At 36.4% G+C, this 9287-nt stretch overlaps 1 non-coding gene across 1 annotated transcript; it reads right to left on the reverse strand.

The window, feature by feature from the left end:
• Positions 1-268: 268 nt before the first annotated feature.
• On the reverse strand, positions 269-374 carry LOC140885693 (small nucleolar RNA R71). The gene has a single exon (XR_012151112.1). It is a non-coding gene; the product is annotated as a small nucleolar RNA R71 (small nucleolar RNA).
• Positions 375-9287: the final 8913 nt, after the last annotated feature.

Raw genomic sequence — 9287 nt, forward strand, 5'->3', positions numbered from 1 at the left:
GCTCTGATTAATATGGTGCAGCAGAATCAGTTCAGGGGTGCAGCTACTGAAGATCCAAATCTGCATCTGCGTACTTTTTTGGAGATTGCTGACACAGTGAAGATTCATGGTGTTACTGAGGACACCATCAGACTATGATTGTTCACATTCTTTCTTAGGGACAATGCTCGTAGTTGGTTGCAGTCACTACCTCTTGGGAGTATCACTACATGGGAAGACATGGCATCCAAATTTCTGGCTAAGTACTTTCCTCCTGCCAAGTCTGCCCAGCTGAAAATTGAGATCACTACTTTCAAACAACAAGATTTTGAGCATCTTTATGAAGCTTGGGAGCGGTACAAGGAGTTTCTTAGGAAGTGTCCAAACCATAATTTTCCGGATTGGGAACAGATTGAGTTATTCTACAATGGTTTGAATGGCCCAACGAGGATTTCTGTGGATGCTGCAGCTGGAGGTTCAATATTTTCTAAATTTCCTAAACAAGCTTATGAGATGCTTGAGCAAATGACTGTTAACAGTTATCAGTGGCCGAGTGAGAGATCTGTAATAAGGAAGTCTACTGGAATTCATGAGGTTGATGCATTCACTGCTTTGACTGCTCAGATGGCTACTATTTCTACACAGTTGGCTGCACTGACCAAAAGCAATCAAGTTTCTATTAAGACAGCATCGCTGGCGACTGCCGTAAATTCTGCTGATGGATTTGAGAGTGTGGAGCAAGCTCAATATGTGAACAACAGAAATTACAACAACTATCAAGGTAATCCTGTACCCAATCAATATCACCCTAGTCTGCGTAATCATGAAAATTTTTCTTATGCTAACAATAATAATGTGTTGAATCCTCCTTCGGGATACAATACAAATAAGGGTGAGGGTAAGCCTCCTTGGGAGGATGTTGTTAATGCTTTTGTGCAGGAATCGAGCAAGAGGATGGCGAGGACTGAGACTCGCCTTGACAGCTTAGAGACGCATGTGGCCAACATGGGTGCTGTATTGCAATTCATGGAGACTAGCATTGGGCAGTTGGCGAACGCACTGAAAGATAATAACAGAGGCCAATTCCTAAGTAATACTGAGGTGAATCCCAAGGAGCAGTGTAATGCTATCACGTTGAGGAGTGGGAAGAAGGTGGATAATGAAGAGGGCAAATATGAGAGCAAGACGTCTGAAAAAGTTGCAGTTGATGAGAAGAAGGTCGAGAAGAAAGAGTCTGAACCTGAGCAGAAAACGATGTACAAACCTCCTCTTCCATACCCCCAAAGGTTCAAGAAGAAGGCAGTGGACGAGCAGTTCTCAAAATTCTTGGAGATTTTCAAGAAGATACATATCAACATCCCTTTTGCTGATGCTTTGGCACAAATGCCGAATTATGCGAAGTTTATTAAAGAGGTGATGTCCAAGAAAAAGAGGCTGTAAGAGAATGAGGTGGTGAGCTTAACTGAAGAATGTAGTGATGTGCTCCAAAAGAAGATGCCACAAAAGCTGAAAGATCCAGGGAGTTTTACTATTCCTTGTACTATTGGTTCTTCTTATTTTAATAATGCACTTTGCGATCTAGGCGCTAGCATTAATCTGATGCCTTTGTCTATTTTCAGGAGCTTAGGACTTGGCGAGGTGAAAGCCACAATGATCGCATTGCAGCTAGCTGATAGATCTATCACGTATCCGCTTGGAATCATTGAAGATATTTTGGTAAAAATAGATAAATTTATTTTTCTTGCGGATTTTGTTGTGCTAGATATGGAGGAGGATGCAAATATGCTATTGATTTTGGGGAGACCGTTCTTGGCTACTGCTGAAGCCAAGATTGATGTGAAGAAAGGTGAGTTGACGATGGGAGTTGATGGTGAGAAGGTGATCTTTAATGTTTATAAGGAGGTTAAAAATTCATCCATGGAAAAAGTGTTCATGATTGAACAATCAAAGAAGATGGAATGTTGCTGCAAAGTTGTTAGTGCTGTAGAATTGCCAAGAGAGAATGATCCGAAGGTAGCAAAGAAGAAGAAGAGAAAGAAAGCAAAGATCAAGAAGATAGTTGAATATGTTTGGAGGGTGAAAGAAAAGGAAAAGTCCCTCAACAAAACGGAACCGGGCTAGAATTGGAATAAAGTCGGGCTATGGACTATAAACTAAGCGCTTCTTGGGAGGCAACCCAAGCTAGTTGTTTTTTGCGTTTTTTTTTCTTTTAGTTGTTTTTGTTTTTATTTTTATCATGAGGAAACTAGACATTAATAATGATTTTGAATTGTGTAGGTTAAAAAGTATGGAGCTGAAAGAGTTTAGGAGCCACCCCTGATGAAGAGTTTTGAGTGATTAAGATGGTGCTGAGTAATGACGCTTGGTGCCTAAGGTATATGTCCCTTGTTTTTTTATTAATACTGTACATTGAGGACAATGCACAATTTAAGTTTGGGGGGTTGTTTAAAAATTGTGAAAATTTGAATTTTTTTATGAGTTAGTTGGAGTTGAAGACATGATGTTGTAATTGTGTTGGCCTATGATGAAAATAAATTTTGTGTGCTGAAAAAGTTTATGTTAGCTATATTTAATCTTGAGTTCTCACATTTATGCACGAATGTCATGATTTTCGATACTCCTAGCAATTATAAAAAAATTATGTGGATTTGTGACGTGGATTAGAGGATTTGATTCTTAACTCTTGTGATTTTTATTTGAAACTGAGGTAGATTTTTAAGATCACAGAAGTGATTTAGACGTTTTTTTTTTCGAATCTATTGAGTTTTTTTTAGCCATTCTATATTCATGAAAAATCCAAAACAAATTGAGTAGCTAAAAAGTTCAAAGAAAAGTAATGGCGGAGAAAGTAAGGTGAGGGGAGGCCTTGAAAAAAAAATGAATTGAAATTCTAGTCCAAATACAAGGCATAAAGATGGAGATGTATGGAGTAGAAGAAAGCCAAGACTAATATCTGGCAATGCAAATAAAATTTTTTTTAGCTACTCATAATCCTGCACAAATTGAAAATATTCAATTCCCTTTGCTTTGCATCATGAGTCCTTGTTTACATTGATATATATATATGGATGCTTATCTCCAGCTGATTATACTTGAGCCTAATGTTAACCGAAAAAAATCCTGTTAATCTGTGTGAGTAAAAGTTGAACTTGGTTGAGAGTATTTTGAAACTTGAGGGCGGAGTTAATGATTTTATGAAGCTTACGGATTGCATGATTTTACCGAAATTTAGGTGGGTAGATGAGATTGGAAAATCACACACACGAGAACTCTTGAAAAAATTAGCCGACATGTGTATTGAATCTTGGAATGTATAAATTCGGAGGTCGGCTATATTGCTCATTATTATTTTGCTCGGGACTAGCAAAAGTCTAAGTTTGAGGGGATTTAATAAGTGCATTTTATGCACTTAATTTATATATGATTTGACTTGGATTTTGTGATGTATCGAGTGAATATTATGCGTATTTGTTGTTGTTTTTGTGAGTTGCAAGGATTTGAAGAAAAGTAGCAAGAAGAAGCGGAAAGCCAAATTACGGGACAACAAAATTCAGAAACTTACTAAGAATTTTATAAACATCTAAATCCGATCTCTACCGTTCACATTGAAGTTTAGGATGTTTTAAAGTTACTGTCAAAATTTCAGCTCGATCCGACGGCTAGTACTTAAGTTATGATTTTTACAAAAATGCTGCGCAGATGGTGAAATGGAAGAACAAGTAGCGCCCCAGCTCTAGTTTTCCAGCGCTCCAGCGCCCGTAAATTCATGACCACAGCACCCCAGCGCCGTATTTCGAGCGCTCCCGCGCTAGACGTCCGTCATTGAAAAATAAAATACGAAACTTGAGTGCCCCAGCGCCGAATTATTAGCGCTCCAGCGCTGCGCAGTCTCCAAAAATATGGAAAGTCTTTAATCGAGTTTTAAAAGGGATTTTATGACTTATTCTGGAGGATACGAGGGTTTAGAGAGTTTTCAGAGCATAGGGACGGCTATTGAGAGTTTTGAAGTGCACAAGAGCTCGAGAATTTGATACGAAGACAGAAGACGGCGGCAACCAGCGACGGAAAAGCTTAATTTTACTTCGTTCTAGTTTTCCTTTAAACTCTATTTTTCTAGTTTGATGGATTATTTGAAGAACAAGTTTTGTTTGATCTTTGAATTTGTTATGAACTAATTTCTTAGTCTAGAGGTAGACGGATCTTGACTGGAAACCATGATTGAGATATTTTGATTTATATATTTTAATTCTTCGCACAGTTTATTTGTGTTTTCCTGATTTTAATACTTTCAATTTAATGACCATAGATTGAATGATATTTTATTTAGAATCTATCACTCGAGAGAGGAGATTTTGAATACGACATAGGAAAATACATCTTTGGTGTTTATATTGTTCGAGAGGCATAACTCCATAGAAGTCATTAGAAGAATTCTTGTGCTATTTACCGGATTTAATAATTCAACTTTGATAGAGATATTGAGTTTGTTATTGAATACGAATTTCTGCTTGACACTCGAGAGAGGTAGTAGAAAATAATAGAGATTCTTGGCTAATAAACTAGAAGAATTGATAATTGAACAATCATTAGAAATAAATTGTGGTGAACAGTCAAGTGAAGTCGAACCTCTAACATTCTTCGCTTATTGAATTTTTCTCTCGTGAACTCATGGTTATTTAGTTTTGTTTCTTGCAAATTTTAGTTTTATAAAAATCAAACCATTTTCGTAGCTCTACACAGGATTAGGATTTTATTAGTTGCAAATATTTGATATAATATCATTTATTCATTCTCCGTGAGATCGACTTGGACTTAATTCCTATATTATAACTTGACATCGTGCGCTTGCGAGCGAAAAACACGTAATACACATCCCCAAGATCCTACCCTTCCATCAACACTAGTTTCACAAAATTTTGTTTTTCGAGAGCCAACAAAGATATTCTCTTCCCATGTTTATCATTTCATATGGAGTGTTGTTGAGGTGAAGAGCTTAAACTGTATACATCTAGCCAAGCTTGAGGGCATATGGAACAAAGACCCATTTGTGGTTTCATATGACACTTACTTTGGGCGTCAATCGCTCTTTGATGAATGCTTCTGAGGGTCAAGCTGAAGACTGAAAATCAAGCGCTACTTGGGAGGCAACCCAAGCCTTTTACTTCATTTTATTTTGCTTATTTAATTTTAGATTTTATCTAGTTTTTATTTTGAATTGAGTTGATCATGTTTAATCCCTAAGTTTTTGGATTTTCAAGGTGAATATATGGGAATATTTATGGCATAAGAAATTTGGTGCAGCTGCAGAAGATGGAGATACACCACCACGGTGAGGACAATGATTGATCATGGGAGTTTTTCGTTTCAATGATTTCAATGTTTTATGTTTGCATTTTGTTTTCGTTATGCATGCATGTTTTTCTCTCTCATTTAGGAGTTAGTCGTTTTTTGTTTTGCACTGGGAACAATGCAAGGTTTTAGTATGGAGAGGGGGAGTAATTTTTGGAATTTTGTGTTTTTTTATTCTCTTCTGCATGCATAAGTTCGTGTCGAGTCCTTTGCATACTGAATTTGGATGAGAACATGGTTCCTATGATGAAGATGAAAAATTACACATAATAGAGAATATTTTATTTTTTTTACCCTTGAATTGAATTTGAAAACATTGGATTGCACTGTGAATATCTTTATGCACAATAGTTCAACTATTGAAGTGTACCGAGAGAGATGAAGTTTTGATTGCTTGACCATTGCACGACACTAGGAGTTTAGCGAACTCAGAATCTAATCCTGTGATTTCTTATTACACTCTAGTAGCACACTCATGATCTCGACATAATTTTTTTGTTTACATTGTACTTGAGTTACCCCCACCGAAATTCGAAGTTGAAATGCTCTCATAAATCCACAAAATTCTTCAACCCTTCGAGCTAAAAAAAAAGGATTGATCCATATATGCACAATTGAAAAGAGATTTCTTGCAAAAATAAATACAACAATGAAAATAAAGTGAAAGAAGGAGATGTAAGGTGATGGGAGACCTTGGAGATGGGGATTGAAATCCCAACCTTACCAATTCCAAGGTTAAAAATTGGGGTGAATGTATGGATTTGAAGTAAGTTGGGTGTAAAATTCGGCGGTACACAGAAACAATTTATGGATCATTCATAACCATGATCAATTTCCAACTTCCAACATTGATACATATTTATCCATTAGATCATTCTTGAAAAGTCCAAGGGATGTGTAATACTAGATGTAACTAGGAGAAACAGGTACATGAGAGAGAAATTTGCATCAATGTGTCAATTGGGTCGCTTTTCATTAAATTAAATGGAGTCTAATCGAGGTACATGACATTGGAACAACTCCACACACACATGTTCACGTGCATTAAAAAAGGTGTATTGTGAAAGGCTAAAAGGTATTTTATTTCATTAATCGGTAAATGTGTCTAAATTCTTTGAGGCTAAAAAACTAGCCATGAGATCATCCGCATTCTTGTATTTTATCATTCTGTGTTTTAGTTGTTTTCTTTTTGTCACCTATTTTTCTCGAGGGCGAGCAAAATGTTAGTATGGGGAGGTTGATAGATGTCGTTTCTATGTGTTTTATTGCTTTGTTTTGCATTTGTTTTTCATGATTTTTTGTTGTTAAAATCATTTATATGTAGTTATTGAATATTTGTTTCATTCAGATCACTCCTCATAATTTTTGGTTGGTTGTAGGCGTAACACTCCAGGATTGTACGTGATGGAGGATGGGAGTAACTCCGGTCTCTCCTGGCAATAGTTTCCCGATTCATTTCCGATATGCGCTTCCCTTCCATCCGACTCATCAACCTCTTTTGCTTTTTTCCTTAAGATTAAAAGGAAAAGAAAAGAGACTGCTGGCTGGACTGGGAAATGCAATGCATGGAAGAACACTAGGCAGGATAGCGAGCAAAGGAAGAGTCTAAGCTCCGAGAATTGACGCAAGAAGAAATCGTAAAGCAGTAATGGTTCAGAAATTATTGTTGACTCTAAAATAAACAAAATCTGATCTTCACCGTTCCTATTGTAGTATAAGATGTTTTAAAGCTTCTGTCAAAATTTTAGCTCAATCCAATAGCTAGAACTCAATTTATTATTTTTTCAATAATTCTGCGCGCTGAACATGAAGCAGCCGCGCTCGAGCGCCAAAAGTTTTGCTCGAGCGCGCCTATTGATAAGTGCATTTTTTGCAATTAATTTGCATATGATTTTACTTGGCTATTGTGATGTATCAAGTAGATTTTATGCGTATTTGTTGTTTTTGTGAGATGCAAAGATTGGAGAAAAAATACCGAGAAGAGACGGAAAAAGTAATTACGGAGCTGCAAGTTTACAAAATTAATATAGCTGCTAGAAACATACAAATCCGATCTACATTTTTAAAAATTAAGTTTAGGATGATTAAAGCTGTTGTCAAAATTTCAGCTCGATCCGACGGCTATAACTTAAGATATGATTTTTTGAAGAATTCCGCACAAGCAGGATCAATGCAGAGCGCCCCCGCGCCCGGAAAACGGCGCACCCACGCCTTTTAGCTCTTATTTTCGAGAACGTTATTGGCGATCAGCGCCCCTGTGCCCGAGGATAGCGCACCCGTGCCCTAGATAAAAAAATACATCGCCCCCGCGCCCTGCGTGCCGTATTTTTGGAAATTTTTATTTCTCGGATTTTAAAAGGGTTGCTCGGCTTATTTGCGAGGAAGAGAGGGTTTTCATTATTTTTTGAAGGCTAGAGACGGCTAAAGACCAAAGAGAGGGGAGAAGAAGAATTCTTGGCACGAATACGTACGAAACGACTTCCGAAGATGTAGAAGCATCATCTAACTTCGTTTCTATTTCATTCTTTCTCCTAAATTTTTGAATGATGATAAAAAACATGCTTTGTTTGATTTTTATTTTCGTTATGAAATAATTTCTTTGTCTAGAGGGACGACGTAGCTTGACTTGAGACTGTGTTTTTGATATTTTGATTGATATCTTAGAATTCTTCATTCGGTTTATTTGTATATTCCTGAATTGATTGCGTTCAATTAAATGATCACTAGTTGAATTGTTATATTTATTTTAAATCTAGCACTCGAGAGAGAAAATTTTGAATAGGACCGTAGGAAAATACATCGTTGGTGTTTATATAGTTCGAGAGGCCTATAACTCCATTGAAACCATTGTAAGAATTATTGTGCTGTTTACCAAATCTGATATCTAAACTTTGATATATGAATATTGAGTTTGATATTAGATACAAATTTCTACTTATCAATTGAGAAAGGGAGTAGACAATAATTGAATTCTTGGTTTGTAAACTAGAAGAATTTATGATATAGATTTCTTTATGAATTAAACTGGTGGATGGTCAAGTGAAGACGAACCTCTAGAATTCATCTCATATTGAATTTTCCTCGTGCGAACTTGTCGATATCTAATTTTAATTATTGCATATTTCATTTTTATTAAATTCAAACTCTTATTCGTAGATCTACATAAGATTAAGATTTGATTAGTTGCAAATATTTAATATAATATCATTTTATTCATTCTTTGTGGGATCGAATTGAACTTAATTTTTATATTATAACTTGACAATGTACGCTTGCGAGCGAAAAACACGCAACACCTATGAAAGAAAAAAAGTTGGGACAGAGAATATGCACGCTCGAGCGGCCAAATCTTGCGCACAAGCGCGCCCGCGAATAAAAAAAATGAATTTTTGGCAGAAAACCAACGCGCCCTAGCGCAAAATCTTGCGCCCTAGCTCGCTCGCGTAAAAGGGAACATAATATTCTTTGGTGTTTCTAAAGGAAAGGACTCTTGGGCACTGTAAATAGATGAAAAACTTACGTTTTTAGGACTGGAACATCATCAGAAAAACGCAGCAAAAGAGGCGTCCATCCAAGGAGAGAAAGAGGGATGACGTGAAGAACTCAAGAAGAATCAAGAACCACAAACACTAATTTTATCTTTTCTCTTTTATATTTTTTGTGATTTAGGGGATTCTACCCCCAAAACTATGTTTTGATTTTTTTTCAAAGATTGAATTTGATTTTTAAAGCTTTCTTGATTTTATTATTGAGTTTATTGCAAATTTGGAGCATGATCAACTTCGAAGTGATTTTATATGTTATAATTGATACCGAGAGGAGATTTTATAACATGATAGAATAATATAATCCATGGATCTACAACTTGTATAGACATATGAGGTTGGGTACATGTTGATAGTCATAGTCCAATAGGTCAAAAGTTAGAGGATTCCACAATTCGTTAATGCGATTGCAAT

The sequence above is a fragment of the Henckelia pumila genome, chromosome 2 (assembly GCF_033568475.1).
Source record: "Henckelia pumila isolate YLH828 chromosome 2, ASM3356847v2, whole genome shotgun sequence".
Taxonomy (NCBI): domain Eukaryota; kingdom Viridiplantae; phylum Streptophyta; class Magnoliopsida; order Lamiales; family Gesneriaceae; genus Henckelia; species Henckelia pumila.